Raw genomic sequence first — 18,921 nt, forward strand, 5'->3', positions numbered from 1 at the left:
GATTTTATGGAGACAGATCAAAGATCGTTTACGTGCAGTTAATATATATTTATGTGTAAATAAAAAATATTTGTAAAAAAAAAAATTTTACGATTGGCAGACACGAAGGAATGGAGGAATCGTGGTTGGGGGGAAAAAAAAAATGTGTCACCTTCACCTGAAAGGAGAAGAGAGAAAAAAAAAGAAGAGAGAGAAATAACGCGTAATTTTCCAACTCGTTCGATAGGCCTGTACCAACGTATTTTATTTCACAATACGTCTGTAATACGCTTAATAACGAGGAACGTCGCGTTGTAAAAAAACCGATAAATATTTTTCTTTGACGTCATCATTGTTTGCAATAGTAAGCTTTCTTATTGAATTCGCGTGACGAATACGTGCACTGATTCACTGAAATGTTTTTACATTCTTAACTTTCAATCGTGTACACGATCGATGTTATATCTACCTTTAAAAGAACATCATGGAGTAGGATTATGCGGACTTGTGTTGCTTGCACAGTTTCTTTTGTAGAACTATTATTTTTTTTATTTAATTATTTATAAAAATATATATATAATAATAATAAATTGTAAAATAGGAGAGAATGGATAAACAAATCGATGTTGAAAGAAAAAAAAAGAAAAAGAAAAGAAAAGAAATAGAATTTACATAACTAAACTAAACACACAAACGCAGTTGCAATAAACTTGGAAATAAATGCACGGTTTTTTTTCATTATCGCAAAAGGCATAATTTCCTTTAATATTCGCGCATATGTATTTTTCGCGACCAATGAACCCGAAGTTAATTCATTATTTAATATTCATTAGATGATTATGCATTTATAAAATACAGATAAGTAATTACGTTTTTTTCATGAATATGTATTATGATATCGTACATATATATATGTATAATGAATATTTTTTTCTTGTTATTTTATCATTGTATATAAAACTTTATATTTTTTATTCTCACGATATCGATTTACGTTTATCGATCGTTTATATTTTCTATTGTTCAAATATTTTTTTATTCCTTTACAAGAGATTTTATATACATTTTTAAATTTATTATTATCTTTTAAAGAGAAAAAAAAACAATCGTAGACATTTCGATTCGGACGAATGTGGATCGAAAAAAGGATAAAATGGAAAGAGAGAAAGAAGAAATTGGTAAATAAAGGATATCCTCACGTGTCTCGGAGCTATCTCATTTCTAAACGCATTAGTACGATCGTAAAAATAGACGATTCTATAAATACACAAGTTATTTTTAATTTAAACTCCAAAGTAGAAAACGTAGAAGAGCATCGTTCTATAGTCGTGTCACATTTTCAACTAAACATAGATACACGTTTAAATCGATTCAACGAATGCATTTGTTAACGCGTTAAAGATAATGATCGTAATAATATTATCCAATTTTTATATATTATACGCTTTAATTTTTAACGCAGAAAAATATTCAAGAATATCTCTCACGAGATCGATATACTTTAACTCTGCTCCATTATTTTCGACCAAAACATCGAGACGAATTCACGAGATAACGAGCATGTCTACTGCGCAGGTAGTTTTTGTCCACTCGATATCTCAATCCTCATAAGCTCCGTTACACTTTGAATTTAATCTAACTTATCGATTTTACTTCGATTAAAAAAATTTCATCGTTAAAACTTTTAATAAAAAGTGACTTGAAATAATTAGACTAAGGAATATTGACGTAATAGTTTTAAATGATTGAAGTGAAAAATTGAAGTAAAATTATTGAATTAAATTAATAGTGAAAAAATCCGATTACTTTACAGCATTTTTTGCTCCAAGACTAACCTCAAAATGCTTTCGTTTCTTTCAAGTCGTCAGTTTACGAAGAAAACGGGTCCTACTGGCAAACATCCCGAGGCGATTAGTAGTCGAGATATCTCTTCGTGCGATTATGATTTTTATGTTCTATTCGTACACGAAAATAGAATAGCTTTAAGAAAAGGGTCTGCAAATATAGGATATTATGGCCGCTCATAAGTAGCATAAAGTCGAACTCTCAAATATTCGGAAATTAAAAGTCATTTTATTTAATCTCTCGCGTTATTTCAAGTTTTATTGTGACATTTAAATATAAGTGAAATAAAAAAAAAATGATTTCAGTTCTCAAATTTAATATTAAATTTTTATAGATACGATTCAGTCGTGTAAGACGTTTATTTAATTTTTGTGAATCTATATAAATTTTACTATATTTCTTTTTATACGATTTTATTTATTTCGAAAAAATTTTTTTTATTTTTCAATAGAGGCAAGTTAAAGATGAAAGCGGATATGTATTTCTATATAGTACGCTTTCTGTTCGATTTCGATTTCGCTTTCGAGTGGGCACGGAACTAACCTATAAACGTATGACCTAATAAATTCTTCGTGATTTATAGAATATTAAAATGAAAACTAAAAATCAATTTATGTATTTTCAATATGATAGAACGTATTACAATTTATATTATTTTTTGCAAATAATTGTTCGAAAAAAAATTTGCTATCGAAGAAAAGTATTTACATATCTTGATTGCATCATATTTAATTAAGAAAAAAAAAGCTTTAAATGTTATTGATTCGTGATTTATGTTGAATGGTACTTGCCTTTCGATACATTAACGATTATCCGAAGGGGTTGAAACGAGGCCAACAACCCTCGAGATCACGACAGTCTCTCGAGATATACGAGGAGAGAGAGAGAAGCTGAATTCGAGATATCGATCGACCTCGTCGACTATTCTGGTTAAACTCCCACGCGGATGCATGGATACAATGTGGACGCGGAATCAGGTCGTTTTAACCGCGAGAGACGGAATGGAGATTCGATTTACCTTATTTTTTACAGTTTCCTGTTTGGAAATATGCCACAAAAGAAGCAACAGGAAAGCTTCTTTGTTTATGATGCACGTATCTTGTGTTACAAAAACTGAGAAATGTTGTTGCATACTAGCTGGGAAATATCATGTTAGATTATAAAAGTTTTGTGTTAAGAGTTATTAATACGATAGAATAATATTTTATATTTAAAATAATCTGAATTGTTTAAAAAAAAAATTTAATCAAATATTAAATATAGCGTTCATCATTGTAAAACAACAAAAATATTGTTCCACCGACTTTATATAATCGCAACATTTGAATTGTCGAGAAGCAGCGACATTGCAAGGACCTTTGTTGCATAATATTCGCACAGAATTATAAAAGAACACAATTTCTTTTTCTGGTTAATAACGCTTTCTGGTTAATACGGGAAGAGAATCAAAAATTTTTCCAATAAGAAAAGACACGATACAATATAAATATAAATAATAATAATAGGTTCTTAAAAAAAAAAAATATAAATTGTAGCCTTTGCAAACATTTATTAAAGTGAAAACGGAAAACTTTAATTGCATCGTAAAATCGTTTTATGACAGGAAATGAGACATGACCTTTGTAAAAATTCAAAGTAGAACATATTTTACGAAAAAAAAAAAAAAAAAGTCACTTTGAATTATTCTCATAAATTTTAAATACGTATATAATCGTATATTTACGTTCAGTTAATTAAATGAGAAAATTTTAAATCTATTAAAAATAAAAATTGGTAAATAATCACGAGGTTAATCCTCTTCGTATTATTGAATTTTATGTTTTCGACGAATGATGAAAAGATTGCAAGAGAAGACATGCACGAAACGGGTAGGAATGCAACGAAGCGTTAACAGGATTGAGAAATTAAAATTCCACCTCTGGAATTTGCCGTCACACGAGTGGCGTAACGGGTTTCCAGCGAGCCTTTACACAAACAAACGAAGTAACATCGAGGTATGACCTCGTTCGTCGGCCACAGACGATGTCTTCGCAAAATTAACCACTCACCCGTGTACCCGTTTGTCGATCGAAACACGCAATGCAAACATTCCAAACTCTTAAAAATGTTACCAACGTTACAATCAAAAAACTCGACTTTGTCGTACTTAAGATTTACGAATTTTTAAACATTTGATAATTTTTTCCTTAATCGAGAACGTTAAAAAACTCGAACGTTTAACAACATAAATGTTTAATAACGAGAAATAATAATGTTTTAAAAAATTTTTCATCTAACGGTTCTTCGATCAACGACCTGAACTCAAAACTTTGGTCGATGGACGATCGTTGGGCGTCACAAGGAAGAAGCAATCTGAAGTTAGTCATGAAGTTTGCCGTTGAGAGTATTGATTCCCACGCTACGTTCGTCTCTTCGCTTTCTATGCCTGTGTCGCTTCTAAACCTTCCCCTCCCCCCCCCCCTCTTTTGAATGTATAAGACCCTTCTTATAGATTGTACTGTTACTTTTGAAAGCGAAACTCTACAAACGTTTTCTATACAAACGTGAATATCGCGAACATGTTCGTAAAAAGAAAACTTTAGTGCTCGGCGTGCTTTCTTAAAAGGAAGGCATGGTGAAAGCATGGTGAACGCAAAACGTTTCAAAGAGAGATAATCCGATGCTTCGTTACAAAAGTCGCATAACGAGACACTTTGTTTCAATGTTCACGTTTTATCAACAAATTAAACGATTCAATTTTTTTTCTTTAACACACATATGTTTATGTACACTGTTGTTCTTCTACACAAATTTATTAACGCGACCTGCGACGTTTGTAATGCGGATTTGTGTGCGCATGGCAATGTGTATAAACTTACATTTCGTGTCGAAATCTTCGAAAACTGGACGGCAGTTGAAGCACAAAGTATGCGCACTGTCTTTCACTACGTTTTCGAACTTTGATAATCAAACACGTACGAAACGTCGAACCTCGGCGAAATTAAGCGACGGTTACGAATTTCGTATGAAAAAAAAATCAAATCAGACAGCAAAGACGGCAAACAGCTACGATGTTTTGAGTCTGACTGAAGGTAGTGCAGTTGTGTGGGAGCCTTTTATAACCGCGGTGTGGGTTGGGCATCGTGGCAATCGTCGAACGGCGCGATAGTGGGGAGAGAGGAAAGCTGAGGCAGAAAACCCCCATCTGCGCAAGACGAGTAACTGCGTATGTATACGTGCGTGTATGTGCATTTAAGATTGGTTGTGTGCGGACACACAGGAGGAGCAGGGATTCTCCGCGCGTGGCGCCGGCGTGTACGGACACATGTTCATAAATAAATAACGAACGGCTCGTACGATAACGAATCTTATCGCTGTTGAATTTTAGAGATTCGATGATGCCCGTGAAGAAGACGTAGAAATTTTACCGATCTTTCGAGTATCTTTCAAGAATAACGATCGTTTAAAAATACACGCGTATTTTATAATATTGAAAAATCTCAAACTATAATTTTATACGCTCGAAGCGCAAAGCGACGTTCATAAGAATAAGGAAAACATACTTGACAAACTTTTATACGGATTTTTACAGATGTATGCAGGGGAACAAGGAATGCAATCAAAGACAAAAAGATCTCCCACGCAGCAGGATGTAAGAACCCCAGGAAACGAAAGGCAGTGTCACGTGTGCACACACCCCGCCAAATTATGCGGGAAAAAAGAAAAGCGTAGGTTTATCTTTAACGTTAAAATGTCACCGCCCTCGGTGTTGCATTCATAAGCGGGCATACGTCAAGCCACTTTTTGCAGATTAGACGCGGCAGGGATTCTCAAATTCAGCAATGCGCTATTGGTTATCTATCGATTTCTCGTCGTCTTTATGCTTTCTGCGTCTAAACGAACGAACAAAGAAAAGAAAACACGCGCCATTTATCGATTCTTCAAAATCCATAATATCCAAAATTAAAAATTAATTTAAAATTAAAGAATTATCCAGCTTCTTAAAAATTCCTTATAATATTTAGTTCAAGATGAGATATATTTTCATCGTTCTTGCTTTTCTTCAGTCTATCTTAACATTTTTTGATCTTATAACTTTTCTTTTTTAATTTCATTGGATATTTTGGAAAATTTTTAATATTGATTACGTTTATATTTTAATTAAATTCCTACCCTACATTCAACTCTATTAAAACGCAATTAGTCTGAATTCTGAAATTACGAAAACGATTATACAATATGACTTGAGGAAATATTATGTAAGTATAACTAGTATATCAAGGATTAGTTTTCGTTCGATTTCGTGAATTTTTTATACACGTGCTATTTACAAAGATCGAAATTTTATCCTGCCCTATATTTCCAATGCAAATATCAATTTTAGTCATTTTCAATGTAAATATTAAATCTTTAGCAATATTTTCAAACTGGATCAACAGATAAATATTTTTCAATTTTTCTCAATTTTTCGAATTAATATCTCGAAATATATAATAAAATTTATTTTTTTTACATAATTTATAATTAGAGAATCATTAATTTTTCATTATTCTTACTCTCTTAATCAACATTTAAAATTTTAAAAATTAAATTTATATAATTTTATATAATAAGTTATTAATAAGTTTTAAATTAATATAAGTTTTTAACAATAATAAGTTTTTAAATTAACAAAGATTCAATATAATAATCCTGAATTTATTTAATTTTATAAATATTCGATTCTCACGATATCAATGATTTTTTAAACAATTTTTGACTTCATATTCTTCGAAATATATTGCTTTAAAAAAAAAATCTGAGATATTATTAATAAAAAAAATGGGAAAGTATGAGAAGGTAATATCAACAACCTTGTCTTTCATATTAGTAACTAAGGAATTTTAAGATAAGAAATCGGATAAAAATGTCGATTATCGACAGATACATGATCGTTAGATCGATCATTAAAAAAAAACAAAATTTTTCGATTTTTGACAATTTCGATATAAAATAAGATATTCATTTTCGGATAATATTAAAAGAATTTATCGTATTTATCATAATCATTAAGAAATGTCGTTAAGATGTACATTATTTTTATTGGTAATTATTCTTTTAATCTTCTCTTATCTTTTAATCTGCTTCGTGAAATTTATATCCTATCGAACAGATATTCATGTAAATTTGACACGATGGTCCCGTTTAAAAGCCACGTTAATTAAGGAACCTATTAAGTCGGTCAAAAAGTTTGTATCGTATCTTCTTCGTGTAATAATCTCAGATATATATATAGATAAAAAATAAGGAAAAAAATTTCTAAACGACGGACTTTCCCAATATTGCTTCTCAAAAATTTTTTTTTAATCAATAAATCAAATATTTGCTTGGAAAAAATATATTAAAAATAAAATTTTGAATTTAAATCATTATTATTCAATAAATTAAATTATTAAAATTAAACTATATTATAACGACGAACTTTCCCAATATTGCTTCTCAAAAATTTTTTTTTAATCAATAAATCAATAAGTTCAAACATTTATTTGAGAAAAATATATTAAAAATAAAATTTTGAATTTAAATCATTACTATTTAATAAACTAAATTATTAAAATTAAACTATATTATAACGACGGACTTTCCCAATATTGCTTCTCAAAAATTTTTTTTTAATCAATAAATTCAAATATTTATTTGAGAAAAATATATTAAAAATAAAATTTTGAATTTAAATCATTACTATTCAATAAACTAAATTATTAAAATTAAACTATATTATAACGACGGACTTTCTCAATATTGCTTCTCAAAAATTTTTTTTTAATCAATAAATCAATAAGTTCAAACATTTATTTGAGAAAAATATATTAAAAATAAAATTTTGAATTTAAATCATTACTATTTAATAAACTAAATTATTAAAATTAAACTATATTATAACGACGGACTTTCCCAATATTGCTTCTCAAAAATTTTTTTTAATCAATAAATTCAAATATTTATTTGAGAAAAATATATTAAAAATAAAATTTTGAATTTAAATCATTACTATTCAATAAACTAAATTATTAAAATTAAACTATATTATAACGACGGACTTTCTCAATATTGCTTCTCAAAAATTTTTTTTTAATCAATAAATCAATAAGTTCAAACATTTATTTGAGAAAAATATATTAAAAATAAAATTTTGAATTTAAATCATTACTATTCAATAAACTAAATTATTAAAATTAAATTAAAAATTATTATTTTTAAAATTACAAAAAAAATATTACTTCCATAACGCTTAAAACTTGAATTTTTATTCAAAACTTATAGTTTGTCCCATAAATTTTTAAAAATTAATAAATTGAAATAAAGTTTGATTTATTAAAGTATTTGTATCTAAATTAAATTTATTTCTAAGAAAACTAGATATTAATGAGTTCGAATAAATCTATTTATAATTTTATTGCAACAGAAAAAATTATATAAATTTATCCTTATTTTCGAAATATTTAAAATTATTAAAAACACGTGACTCATATTTAATCGCAGTAATGAAAAGGAAATTTGAAGAAAAATTCTTTAAAATTCTTTAAAACCATAAGAAAGAAATTTATCTATAATAAACAGTATAAATACCTTCCTTAACACCTTTCCTCCAATCCATCCATGGCTAAATATATTCCACGAAATATTCGACCGAAAATAGCGTATTCGTATGAATGAATTTTTCGGGTCTCTCTTTCCTTTCCTTTTCTTTCTTTCCACCTGCGCGATATTTATATAAATTCCACGCACCAAGAAAAGAAATTCGAATGTTTCAAATTTAATTCAAACATCGACGATACACAACAACTTTAAAATCATTTTAAAATCGTGACTATACGGAAATTCGGATGATACAAGCATCTAAACTCGAATATTTGAATAAGCGTCCTGATTTATTTATAATTTTACATATATCTACCTAAAAGAGGGCCACTTTATGAATATCGCATGCTTCATTCGTTTTCACGGAATCATCATCATCATCATCATTATTTTAAATATAATCGAATAAAAGGAAAAGAAGATCTTGATGGACGAACTCAAATTCAAATTTATACGAATAAAATACACGTAAATACACTTCGAATATTCGAAGTAGTGCACTTATGGATTATTTTAAACTGATTCATAATCGGCATACGCGTTACACATATATACGCGGTTATCTCTGATCACGTTGAGTCGAGCAACGAGCAATTCCACACTGGCCGAATCGTGGGCGTTCTCAAATCAATCGAACGTTCGCCTTTGCGCGAGATTCGTCTTTAAGCGAGGGAAAATGATCCAAGTTCAATTGATACGCGCGAATATTTGATAAATAGGTGATGATAATTTCGTTTCGAAGCGGATGAAATACATCGATGTGTAATGAGAGAGAGAGAGAGAGAGAGAGAGAGAGAGAGAGAGAGAGATATTCTCGTTGATTTTAATTGACTATTTCGGATCAAATATTTGCTCGAAGAATTTTACATACGTGTTTCGATGATGCGATTAATAATAATCTGTTATTAATTGAAATAATAGTGAATAATTTGTATTCGATAAATGTATATTCAATTGAATTAAAATAATATTCTCTCCATTTAAGGAATTTAATTTTCTTGATCCGTAAAATTTAATAAAGAAGAACAAATTTTCGAAGTTCGGATTCTTTGCTTAAATCTTTTAAATTTTCGCTCGGTCATCGTTTGCCATTTCGAGAAAATCCATGCGTTTAATCGAATACCCGTCGCGAATTGTGACATAGCGGGTTTTATGCAGCGATGAGATGACAGAATCCGAACAGACGTAATGTTATTCAATGTACACCTTTGTTAACCTTTCCTCCCAACGCGGTTAAATATATTATCTCTTGGATTCGACTGAAAATAACGTTGAATTCGTGTATGAATGAATTTTTTGGGATTCGAGATGCGTTTTCTTTATTTCTTTTTCATTCATCGCGAATTCCGGGTGGAAAAAAGTTTGAGAGGAAAAAAGGCGCGCATATTTCAGAGAAGAATGTGGAGATCGAAAGAGGGATGGGGTTTATTGAAGTATCGTGGATTTTATGGGCTTTCGAAAGTCGTCCATTGAGATTGAGTTTCAAATTTTTATTTCGACGAGTCTTCGAAGATCAAGTTTCATTTCTGATCAAAAGTTTGGATCGTTTGCCAGCCGTTTAATCGCGCGCTCTCGTGCCGTTTCTCGAGTTTTGAACGAAATTAGAAAGCAATCTGGATCTCGTGGATTTCGATAATTTCGACGGTTGGGTAAATTTCGAATTATGTCTCGATGAGTTTAACGATAATGTTTCCGCTCCATTTCTGATTCAAAAGTTTGCCTCGAAGATCGAGTCGAAGCGTGTTCAAATCGTCGTGCGATTTACAAAATTTAATCAAAAATCCCAGAAAATTTCACAGCTTCTATAATTTTGAAAATTTTGACGAATTTAATGATAAAATTTCTCTTTTCGATCGTCGAAAATTTTTCTCGAAGATCGAATCGCGTGTTTAAATCGTTCTGCGATTTATAAAATTTTAAAAATCCCAGAAATTTAAAAAAATCCCAGAAAATTTTACGAGCTTCTATAATTTTGAAAATTTTGACGAATTTAATGATAAAATTTCTCTTTTCGATCGTCAAAAATTTTTCTCGAAGATCGAATCGAATCGATTTAAAATTTAAAAAATTCCAGAAAGCATTCTAAATTTCACGAGCTTCTATTATTTTGACGAATTTAATGATAAAATTTCTCTTTTCGATCGTCAAAAATTTTTCTCGAAGATCGAGTCGCGTGTTCAAATCGATTTACAAAATTTAAAAAAAAATCTCAGAAAGCATCTTAAATTTCACGAGCTTTTATAATTTTAAAAATTTAAAATTGATAAAATTTCTCTTTTCGATCGTCAAAAATTTTTCTTGAAGATTGAATCGCGTGTTTAAATTGATTTACAAAATTTAAAAAATCCCAGAAATTTAAAAAATCCTAGAAAATTTCACAGCTTCTATAATTTTGAAAATTTTGACAAATTTAATGATAAAATTTCTCTTTTCGATCGTCAAAAATTTTTCTCGAAGATCGAATCATATGTTCGAATCGATTTAAAATTTAAAAAATTCTAGAAAGCATCCTAAATTTCACGAGCTTTTATATTTTTGAAAATTTTGACGAATTTAATGATAAAATTTCTTTTTTCGATCGTCAAAAAGTTTTCCTCGAAGATCGAGTGTTCAAATCGTTCTGCGATTTATAAAATTTAAAAAATCCCAAAAAGGATCCTAAATTTCACGAGTTTCTATAATTTTGAAAATTTAATGATAAAATTCCGTTCTATTTCCGATCGTCAAAAATTTTTTTCGTGTTTAAATCGTCGATGCGATTTACAAAATTTAAAAAATCCCAGAAAATTTCACAAACATATATAATTTTGAAAATTTTGACGAATTTAATGATAAAATTTCTCTTTTCGATCGTCAAAAATTTTTCTCCAATCGTGTATTAAAAAAAAATTTTAAAAAATCCCAAAAAGCATCCTAAATTTCACGAGTTTCTATATTTTTGAAAATTTTGACGAATTTAATGATAAAATTTCTCTTTTCGAACGTCAAAAATTTTTCTCGAGTCGCGTATTACAAAATTTAAAAAAAAAATTCCAGAAAACATCCTAAATTTCACTATAGCTTCTATAATTTTGAAAATTTAATGATAAAATTCCGTTCTATTTCCGATCGTCAAAAGTTTTCCTCGAAGATCGAGTGTTCAAATCGTCGCGCGATTTACAAAATTTAAAAAAAAAAAAATCTCAGAAAGCACGCTAATAAATTTCATAAAAATTCGACTTTCAACGATTAGCCAAATTTCGAATTATCTAATTAATAATCTCGACGGAAGAGTGGAAAACGATCGATCAAAAGATCGAGCCGATCGAAAGATCGAGCGATTTAATCGCGATGCGATTTCACCTTTCTAAATGCCACGTGCCCTCCAGGTACTTTCCCAAGGGTTTTCCAATCGTTTGAAACTGCTCGCCGACGTCTGGATCCGCTATAACTGTCCGCGATTATGATTTCCATCCTCGCATGTGGGTGGCTATTCGCGAGGAGAAGGACGCACGTGTACCAGCAATTTGCAGTATGCACGCCGTTTCGGAGGTTATAGGATCGTGGAAGGTCAAAGGAAAGAGAGAGAGAGAGAGAGGAGAGAAAATGGCGCGCACGTGGAAAACGAAAACGAATCAACAACGCGCTGCTGCTGCTGCTGCTCCCTGGACACGAGTTTTGGATTAGCCGGAGGGGGCTTTAGAAGCGTGGAGGAGGTTATGTTGATTGGATAAAGTTTCAATTTAATTCATATATGCTGATGATTAAATCACGCTGAAGTATCGTAAGTAAGTAAATAGATTCGTAATTGTTTCGCAATCAGTGTTCAAAATATATATATATATATACATAAATTGTAAATATAAAAAAAAAATAAAAACATTGTGAATTCATTCGCGTAATTAACCGATAATTGTAATTGTTACCGAATCTTGCGTCATGCTAGGGTTACTGACTTATGTAAGTGTTTAGAGAAATATTATTTATGGTTATTTACATTGATTTACAGGATGATAGTGAAATACAACGTGTTGGAGTGTTTGTCGGGGTTTAAGATGGCGTTACTGCATCGATTTCGGCAAATGAGTGATAATTGTGCTAAAGTCAGTGCGTAACGACGTTGCAATACGGAATATTCCAAGAAATTATCAATGTAATCGCGTTATTAATAATGCTATTACTCAAATCTTTATCAATGACCCTTTTTGCTATATAATCTCGCCACGAATTAAGTTTAACATGATTCATGTGTAAATTCTTATTTTGTAATAGTTGTAAACGGATGATACGAAATGTAATTGAGAAGATTAAAATTCAATGTTTCCCAATCGTTTCTCGAATTGCGATACTTTTTCTTTTTTTTTTTTTTTTTTTTTTTTATATAATCAACACACACAGTCGAATAATAATTTGTCGTTGCAAAATTGACGAAAGATAATTGGACAAAGTAAATATTATATAAATAGATTGGAATATCGGAATCATACGAGATACTTTTAATTCTGATAAATAGTGACGAGATTTTTAACGATATTCAACAAGCTTAAGCAAAACATTGGAGTGAAAAATTATACGAAAAAAAAGTTGAAAAACTTTTGCGCGTTGAATATCGCGATGAAATGAAATTTTTCGAGATTATTAAACAGGCAAGGAGAGAAAATATACGTTATATAATACAGTCGCAAGAATTACTAATGGCAATTTAAATTTTAATCTTAAAGTTTTGATCGTGGTTTAATAGCAAGAAGTGAATTGGCAAGTTGCTAGTAATACCAGATATTTAATTAATAATTATTAAAAAAAATGGAGATTTCAATCGCTCATACTTATTAATTTAATTGAATTCTTTTATTCATTAGCAATCTTATCTTCTAGACACTTTCTAAATAAAAGGAAAAAAAAAAAAAAACATTTTTGTATTCTTATATTTTTTTCCCATTTTCTTTTCTGTATTCACATCAAATAGATAATTAATATGAATTATTAATCGATCGAATCAATATCGTTATCGTACGATTTGCAATTGTACAAACAATTCGCCGATTTGAACCGAGAATCACGTAGTCTGATAATTTTTAAACGCGTACACAACGTTGACGTCAATCAACGAATTATTCTGGATTGAACGGTGGGTTATACGATTTACGTGTGAAAATCGCGCATTGTGTCGCAAAATTCGTGCCGAAGCGAGAATTGCGTGCTGGAAATTTTATATAAACATCGCGGTTTCTGCTGCAATTGATAATATCCTTTGTGCGAAACAATCTTTGCCAAGTTTTGACCAATAATACCACGAGAATACGAAACTAACCTCTTCTCGAGTTGCAATCACCAAGATTATATCGTTATTTTTGAAAAGGAAATTGTTGATCGATCTTTCTTTCCAATTAGGATTAGAATCCCTTTTAAATTTAAAAAGTTGAAATTAATTAACAGATTTCGAAAAATCTTTCATCACAAGATCTCCAAGTGTCAAACTTCTCTCTCGAGTTGAAAGAGGTTAGGTTAACTCGTCTCAAATGTAAGAAAGTAAAGAGTAAGTTTTTGAAAAAATTGTTCAATCATGTTTTCAAATATCTAATTTTACGTAGAATTATTTCCTTGAAAAAGATTGGCATTTTTAATAAGAGTATATATCTTATACGAATTACAAATTATGCACCAGGACCTGCGTAACTGTATAGCGCAAATATCACATGCCTTCTATTCAAGCATAGAATGCAAATAAATTTTGCCACTCACGATAGTGTTAAGCGAGATAACGTGATGTAATTATTCACGATTCGTATTAACATACGATAATATCACGTGGATGGCGTTAGTCTCGTGACTCGTGACGCGAACGTTCTCTCCTCCTCTTGCCTCTATGCAGCATTCTTTTTTTCTTTTTTTTTTTTCTTTTTTTCTTTTTAATTTATTTAAACGCGATACATTCAAAATTGATCATTGTTAATGCATCGAAGTGTACATTTGTTACGTGTACGAATAATCATTATTCAATCTCCTATATACATATATATTTATTTATCGAGTCGAGTTAAAAAGTTAAATTAAATTAAAATATTTACTTACTTTTTAAAATTCAATCGTGATTCGATTGAAATTTAAAAAAAAAATTTCAATCGAAAAATTTTTTTCGTTTTATTTTTTTATAACATGATCGAATAACTAAACGATTTCAAATTTCTCTTCTTTTTATATACGTGTCAAGTAATATAATTTTACGTGCATATATATGAAACATATCGGTCGAAAAGTAAACTATAATTCTTTGTTTTATTTGACTCATTAGATTATCTTTTCATTCTTTATCGTACCGTCCGTACCATCGGATATCGTGTTCCAAAATATCTTTATCGAGAAAAAGAAAGAAAAAAGAAACTATTTACAATGTGTATTTAATAATTATAATTATGATTATCGTACATCAATTACTGTGCCCATATTGACGTAATATTTAAATTTGCTGATAGCTCGAGACCATTATATCAAAACAAATTTCGTAATCTACAAATGTTTTCGTAACGTCAAAAGTCAAATGCTTAAACGTTATTACATCATAATGAAAAAAAAAAAATTTCATTCTCAAGAATACATGTACACAAATTTTCGCATTTTTAATTCGAATAAATATAATAAGATATATTTCACGAATTTACATATATATATATACGAATCGTTCGAAAACTAATTCGTAACTTCACACGAGTGTCGCTAGTGTTGAATGTTTATCCAGCCATCTTGTGTATATATGTTTCATTGTCGTGAAAAGAAAATTGTTTTCTGAACAACCCGATACATAAGATTTCTCTCATATTCCCTTATTTCGTGAACGTGAATTTTTTCCTTTTCTTGAAGATCCAAGAATAAAAAGCTATTTCTTCCGTCAAGAATTCAGGAAGTAAAAATTAACAGTACGGAAAAGATCTAACCTCATAGATCGTGACCCACATCTCGCGTCGCGTCGCGAGCTGAATGAATCACTGCAAAAAATCGCATTGCATACTATCTGAAGAGTGAAGAGCTGAAAGCATAAATAAAACTCACGTTGTGGTGGTAAAGTCGCGTCGCGTAATCAATGCCACAAAGACGAGGTTGTCACGATCCCATTCTTCCCGCGAGGGAAATATCTGGGCTTCGGGGATCCGGTGTAACGGTTCAAACGGCTCGTTGTTCAGGATCGTTATGCCACGCTAAAATTGTCGGGAACAATTGTTCGTGTGTACGTATTCGGGACGAAATATCGGTTGTGGTCGATTTCTGCTCGACCATCATCTTAAGTGAAGCCGGTTCGAGCCAGTCGACGAGATGTCGAATTGGCTTTCAGTGACGTTAATCGATCAGGTCTTGAACTCTGCGAAAGATCTTTGAAAGGAACGATCAATGTTCGACAAATAATCAATATATATATATATATATATATATATGTTTGAAGTTTAGAAAAATTTCGATAACAGAGATTCAATATACTGGAATTTAGGAGGAATCTTGAGAAGTGAGAGAAATAGCTATTCACACCTGAAGATTGGAAATTATTTATACAAATAACAAAGATGATTCATTTGCAAATGAAATTTAAAGAAATTTCAACAAGTAAGGGAATTCATGTTTTTTTATGCTATTTGAAGTTTGGAAAAATTTTGACAAATAAAATGACTATTTATAAATTAGGTTTAGAAGAGTTTCACATCTGAAGAAAAAATTTAAACAAATGACAAATGATTTATTAATTATTTATTAATTAAAGTTTAAAGAAATTTTGACAAAGAATGATTTCATATTATTCATTTGAAGTTTGAAAAAATTTTAGCAGCTAACAAAAATGATCATTTACAAGTTTAGAGAAATTTCGACGAGCAAGAGAATTTCACGTTTAAAAGAATTTCGACAAACAATGGAAACGGTTACCTGAAGTTCAGAAAAATTTCTTCAAACTTAAAAGTTTAGTTTCAGCACATTTTTTTGGGTCTTCAAATGATCTACAACAATAGAAAGAACCTTAGAAAAAATCTAAGGAAGGACTTTTGGGAAGGATCTTAAGCTTATTATTGAAGATGTGCTCACAAAAGATGTGCTCACAAAGAAAGCCCTTGGAAGATTTTACCAAGAATTTTCATTGTTGCTGATACAAGGTCTATGTTATTGTAAGAGTTTAAAGAAGTTTCTCGAGATAATTAACCGTTAATTTTTTAAAAATTTAAAATAATATAGACGTATAAAAACAATATTGATTGTTATTATTATTATAAAAATAATGAATTTTTACGCGCTATATAAAATCGACATTTTAACAATCGACATTGAAATTCTCTGAATAATATTTATTACTTCCTCTTCTAGGACAGAAATTGTATTGTCCAAGAGGATTATTATACAGGATCGATAAATCTATATTAGAATCAAGGATAATCATTGAAGTACAATAGGATAGTTGGCCAAGGATTAATTCCTTTGAATTTTAAGGGATAATTGTTATTAATTCTCAAGGTTTGTGTCTATACTACGCGACATTGTTGTATCAAACGGAAGAAACACAATAAAAAAAAATATTCTCCTAATTATCAATTATTTCCAGATGTGACAGATTCAATTCTTAATTCAATTATTCTTAATTCCTTTTTTCCTTTTGAAAAATTAAATTGATCCTCGTTCTGAGAAATTTCTCTCAATAACCTTACAATTAGCACTTTAAATTTGATAATTTTACCAGTTGGATAAAAATTGTATACAACTGTTGACGCAACGGGACTTTTTCCAGACGTAATGTAAACGTCAATAATTTCCAAGAAAAAACGAGAAAAGAAGAAAAAAAAAGAGGGAAGAAACGGGCAGAGAAAGATCTGTCGGTCGTAAATCGAACATTGAATACAAATGAGGTGGAACTTCCTGAGCTTGGAAGAACAGAGAACGCGTGGCCGCGAGACGACATCTATCGTGTTTCAACCATGATAATAATAAATGGAGCGAGCTTACGTGCGCGATACACTGGCGGACGCGAAGGTTTTCACCTTCGTTCACGCGGATATGTAAATAAACATTACTACTATTACTGCTGCTGCCGCTGCTGATCGAATTTGATATTTTCTTTTTCCGTGTATATTCGCCAATTTACGCTGATATCTTTTGTTACAAGCTCGAGCTCTATCAGTCCCTATTTACATTTTTAAATTCGTCTCGCGTCTTTGAAAAAAAATTTGCACCGTATAATTTCATCCTGTGTATTCCTTCCTCGTTATTTACACCGTGTTTCAGCCTTATCTTCTTTTTTAAAAATAAAGTTCCATTAAGGACGTCGACGGTGAATGAAGGCAAAAAAAATAAATCGAGCTTATCTCAATGGAAGGGGAAATTTGAAAGGGAAGATGGAAATTGTCTCTCTCTCTCTCTCTCTCTCTCTCTCTCTCTCTCTCTCTCTCTCTCTCTTTCGTTCTCTGTGAACGACGTTATTCTCGATATCGGTGACGAAGAATCTTCACCGGTGACGTAAGAAAAAAAAAAAAAAAAGAATGAAATTGCGAAAGCTGAAAGCGCGCGAGGGAAGTTTTTTTTTTTTTTTTTTTTGCTTGGCGTACCGTGAAATTTGAAAATCGATTAAACGGTTGACGTAAATTTTCACGGTGCACACGGTACTGTGTGAATCTGAACGATGCGATTCACGACGCGCGATATTTTACAGGTTTTAAGAGAGAGGAGAAATTTTATATTTGTCGTTAAAATGATATTGTCAAGATTATTTAACAGAATAATTAATATTTTTTTTTTCGGTAGATCGATCGTTAAGTGATCGTGAAAAATAAAAAAAAAAAAGAAAACGTTTTCTCTTAAATACGATCCATTATAGCTTCTTATCGGAAGGTGATAAGAAATTCTCTTCAAATTTTATTACGATAGTTTTACATTCACACCGAAGATGTGATCTTGAAATGATAAAATTATTGAACCAAAGCAAAGCGAAAATATTTCGTTTCGTATAAATAATTTTAATTCGAAGAAAAAAAAAATTTTTCCTTATTTTGAAAAAAAAAAATAATAATCCTTGTATCACACCTAAGAATACTAAAATTAATGTCAAATAAATATTGATGATAATAAATCAAACAAATATCGATATAATATCAAATAAATTTCAATAATGATGTTTTATAAATAATGAGAAAACATCGTCAAACTTACGTCCCTCGACGGTTAATTACATTATCGACATCTTCTCTTTTATTTATTTTTTTTTTTTTTTATTGTCAGACGTAAGGCGATACACGTAATGAGTCGTGTCGAAATGATTCCGGCGAAGGGAGAGGAAACAGCGTTAAAAAATGATAAATAAACATTCGTTACATCGTTCGTGTGATGCTTGTAAACTCTGTGCTGTTTTGCGGCGTAAAGGAGAGACTAATTAAGTCTTTTAAAATATTAGCAATTTTGCGCAACCTATTTTTCCAACTCGCTCGCTCGGAGGTAAATTCGCAGAGCGATTCATCAAGGTCGAACACTTGCCGATTGGAACAAGGTTAACGATTC

General features: G+C 30.4%; 1 protein-coding gene and 2 long non-coding RNA genes across 5 annotated transcripts in view; 1 reads left to right on the forward strand and 2 right to left on the reverse strand.

Moving 5' to 3' along the window:
• The window catches only part of LOC408733 (protein pinocchio), a 62,317-nt gene that overhangs the window by 9,821 nt on the left and 33,575 nt on the right, over positions 1-18,921 (reverse strand). The gene's annotated exons all lie outside the window — the stretch shown is intronic.
• On the reverse strand, positions 15,250-15,573 carry LOC107964140. The gene is made up of 2 exons (XR_001702314.2): positions 15,451-15,573; positions 15,250-15,386 (listed from the first exon to the last, which is right to left on the reverse strand). It is a non-coding gene; the product is annotated as an uncharacterized LOC107964140 (long non-coding RNA).
• On the forward strand, positions 16,469-17,907 carry LOC102653649. The gene is made up of 3 exons (XR_411193.3): positions 16,469-16,547; positions 16,744-16,890; positions 16,979-17,907. It is a non-coding gene; the product is annotated as an uncharacterized LOC102653649 (long non-coding RNA).

This window comes from Apis mellifera, linkage group LG3 (genome assembly GCF_003254395.2).
Source record: "Apis mellifera strain DH4 linkage group LG3, Amel_HAv3.1, whole genome shotgun sequence".
NCBI lineage: Eukaryota > Metazoa > Arthropoda > Insecta > Hymenoptera > Apidae > Apis > Apis mellifera.